Here is a 4,473-nt window from a genome sequence, read left to right as displayed (position 1 = left end):
TATATTAAAGAAGAAACATTTTCATCTCTATACTAAATTTTTTGCTTTCTTAGGATAGTGGCATTTTCATATGTGATAGGATAAATCATGCTTAAATGTACCTCATTTTGCTAAATGCGTAGTTTAAATATGTAGTTAAAACTCAAATGCCTAACCTTTGCAAGATTTTCTTTAGAAAGTTCCAATATGTGTTTAAAATACAAAAGCTTCTCTTTGAAGCTATGATTAACTACATACTATACCTTTGGATGAAACTTGGGTTCTGATCAATATTTAATAATGATTTCATGGTAAGTGGGTGGGTATGCTCATTAGAACAGTAAGTGAGGAAAGGATGCATTTTAATAGAGAATTAGCAAATGTAGCTCCAGGGCAGGAGATATTTGCTTTAGAGATTTGTTGTAATTTAAATACAGTGTCTTAAATATAGCATTCTATGCATTTCTTTTAAATGACAAATTGTGTCCTAGATCTAAAAGTGTTACCATTATTATGATGGATGTGATCTGTAATGAGGTCTGAGCAGCTTAAATAAATTAACATTGTGAAAACATGGCTCAAAACAATTTGGAATGGCTTCAGCTTTTAATTTATTCAGACACAAGATGCATTTCCTATGTTCTTAAATTCAATAGTATAAGTTTAAAGTCTAGAATTTTAAGTAAAACTTTTGAAAGCTTTCTACTTTTTTTTTTTTCTTCTTCTTTGCTATGGGATAAAATTAGCTCAAGATCTTCATCCTATTGGTTACAAAGTCACCCTTGAAAAATATCTTAGATTCTCCTTAGGGTATCTTGTAAAGGAGTACTCCATTGATCAAAAACATCTTAATAATTATCGTATACAGGATTTCTGGCGTGGTGCTGTAGGATCAGCACTGGATTGTGAACCACAAAGTCGGTTGTTCAAACCCACCAGCTGCTCCTCAGAAACCCTATACAAGGTTACAATGAGTCAGAGCTGATTTAATAGCACTTAACAATGACAACCTTGTAATATATCAAGGGGTCCTGGTGTGGCAATGTAGGATAATCACTGGACTGCTAACTGAAAAATTAGTGCTTAAAACCCACCAACAGCTCCTTGGAAACCCTATACAGAGTCACTGTGAGTCAGAATTGACTCAGTGGCACTTAACAACAAACAGCATTAACCAGAAGGAACCCTGGTAAAGCAATGAATTGCTAACCACAAGGTCGGTGGTTCAAACCCACCAGGTACTCCTTGGAAAAAGATGAGACATTTTACTACCATAAAGATTTACAGCCTCAAAAATACTTAGGAAAAGTTCTCCTCTGTGGAGTCATTATGATAGAATTGACTTAAGGACAGTCAGTATGATTTTATTGTAATCCATTTCACCTGGGTGGTGAAAATGGTCAGTGCTCTCAGCTGCAAACTGAAAGGTTGAGAGTTTAAGCTAACACAAGCATGGCTATCTATAGCCCCAAATCATCCATTGAAACCTTATGGAGGCAAGAAAGGCAGAAGGGCTGTATGAATCTTTTACATCAAACATACAGCAAACCAAATAAAAGAGATACTCATGATCCTTCTGACACTCTGAGCTTCAGATGAAAGGATAGAAAAGTGAATGGATGTTTAGTAGGAGAGAGAGCTAAGCAGATGCAGCAGAAAACGAAGTGACCTGTGGTGACTAATCAGACACTGCAGCCGTCTTAAGCTTTGTGAGCTGCTTCAGAGACAAGAAAACATACTGGCATACAGCAAAATACCTGTGGCTCATGGAGATGTTGTTGTTGTTGTTGTTAAGTGCCGTGGAGTCGGTTCCGACTCATAGTGACCCTGCACAGGGTTTCCGAGGCTGTAAATCTTTACGGGAGCAGAACGCCTCATCTTTCTCCCGCGGAACAGTTGGTAGTTTCGAACTGCTGACCTTGCGGTTCACAGCCCAATTTGTAACCACTACGAAAGGTGCTAATTTTTAACTGTTTGTAGTGCTCTCCTGATGACCAGAGGAGAGCTGTGTCCAGTCCCAGGGAAGATGCCACTGTCCTGGTGGTCAAAGTCACATAGAGGTGAATGCCGTAGTTAAACCTTTAATGAACCTCATTAAAGGAACGCGGAGCTATCCCTTTTAACCCCATTCAGGCAGGCCACACTCCAAATTTGCAGTTGGCCCTGACCAGACCTGGACTAACCTTCACTAGGAAAGTACTTGAACAGTGAGTGGGGGAGAAAAAAAGATTGGTGATCTGCTTTGGCTGTACAGTGTCCACATGGAAAACTTGAACTTTCTCAGGAAGCTGTGAAGACAATAATTGTCATGGAAGCATACTGCTTGTTGGTGGAGAGAAAGCCATTGCCTTTTTTTTTTTTTTCTTTTTCTCCATTACTATTATATTTTTCACAGTTGTTTGCTGGTTTGTTTGTTTTCCATATCTCCTATGTGTGTGTGTTTTTCCTTCTTGCCTCACTTGAAAAAAGACAGCAACCATGTTCACATAGCCCAGCCACAACCTAATATCTATAGCCCCACCCACTGGGAAAGAGCCAGCACCACTGCTGGATCAATAACAACAACCAACATCAACTAAATTCATCCTGAACTGAACTGCACAAACAGGAAACAGAGAATGGAGCACAAGCTCATCTACTGATCACACCCACCAGGAGGCAGTTATTGGTAGCGTAGTGGTTACAAATTGGGCTGTGAACTGCAAGGTTAGCAGTTTGAAACTACCAGCTGTTCCACAGGAGAAAGATGAGGCTTTCTTCTCCCTTAAAGATTTACAGCCTCAGAAACCCTGTAAAAGGGTCACTACGAGTTGGAATTGACTCCACAGCACATAACAACAACAACAACAAGAATACATAAACAAATAGTTGTCAATTTAACACAAATAAAACATCCAGACCTCAAAAGCAGCGGACAGTTTATGTTCTCCTGAAGAAACAAGATAGAGCGACTCAAACAAATGACCAAGAGACAGAACTAGAGTTTTTGAGGGAAAAAAGGCATTGGAACTGCCTGAAAAAGAAGTCCAGAGAATAATATTTGGGTACCTCCAAATGATTGACAGAAAGGATGAGGAAAGCAAGGAAAAATTTAGGAAAACACAACAGGAACAAACAAAACAGTTAAAGGATTGGAGACAGTAGGAATCCAGCAAATAGAAATCCAGAAGATTAATATTAAAATATCAGAAATAAAGGGCAAAGGAGTAGATATGAATCAATGGAGGCATGAATTAGTGAGTTTAAAGATAAATTTCTCAATACTAGTAAGCTAATCAGTAAATATAATTTAAAAATATATAGAAAGCCTAAGATTCATATGTGGCAGTATGAAAAGGAATAACTTATGGGTGATTAGAATTTCAGAACAGGAATGACAAAATAAAAGAACATAAAAGATAGTTACAGAGTTATTGGAAGAAAATTTCACTAACATTATGAAAGACGGGAAGATAAGCATTCAAAATGCTGAATAAACCCTGAACATATCCCCATAGAAAACTGCCAAGGCAAACTATCCAAAATCAAAGGCAAGGGAAGAATCCTGAAAGCCCCTTGGGAAAAACTAAATATTACCTACAAAGGAAAATCAGTAAGATTAAGCTCTGATTTCTCAGCAGAAACCATGAAGGCAAAAATGCAATAGGGAGACATATACAAAACACTGAAAACAAAAAAACAAAACAAACCTGTCAAACAAGAATCATATACAAAATAAAACTTTCCCTCAAATACAAAAGTGAAATTAGAACATTTCCAGATAATCAGAAATTAAAGGAATTTGTAAATACCATGTTTACTTTACAAAAAGGACTAAGGGAGTCTTTTGGATTGAGAACCAACAGACAGATAACAGCCAGAGATCAATATGCATGGCAATACCACCCAGAATTCAATCTATACATGTTGCTGTTGTTAAGTCGGTTCTGACTCAGAGTGACCCAGTACAGGGTTTCCAAGGAGCAGCTGGTGGTTTTGAATTGCCAGCCTTGTAGTTTGCAGTCCAGTGCTGATCCTACAGCACCACACTAGGAGTCCAATCCATATACAGAAGTAGTCAAAGAATAACAAAGCTGCAAGACTAAAAATAGTGAATCAGGGATATCAATTTATAAGGAAGTAAAATACAAAGAAAAAGGTGAGGAAAGTATAGTTATAGAACTTCCAAATCATGGGGAAGTTAAATAGATCTCAAAATAAAACAGACTGTTTTAAAATGGGAAGAAAATGGATAAATTACAGGGTTACCTCAAGTAAACATAATAAACCTTCACATCAAATCAAGAAAAGGGGAAACCATGATTTTATAAACAGTAAAACAATGTAGAAATTGACAAAAAAAAACCATATCAATAAAATGAACTCAGCACAGAAAAAAATGTGGAACAGAGAAACTCAACAGACACAGAAGAACTAAACAACACAATCAACTTGACCTCATAGATTTATATAGAGCTCTCAACCCAACAACAGCAGAAAACACATTCTTTTCCA

The sequence above is a fragment of the Chrysochloris asiatica genome, unplaced genomic scaffold, assembly GCF_000296735.1.
Source record: "Chrysochloris asiatica unplaced genomic scaffold, ChrAsi1.0 scaffold00002, whole genome shotgun sequence".
Taxonomy (NCBI): domain Eukaryota; kingdom Metazoa; phylum Chordata; class Mammalia; order Afrosoricida; family Chrysochloridae; genus Chrysochloris; species Chrysochloris asiatica.
Note: the sequence above shows the minus strand (reverse complement) of the source record.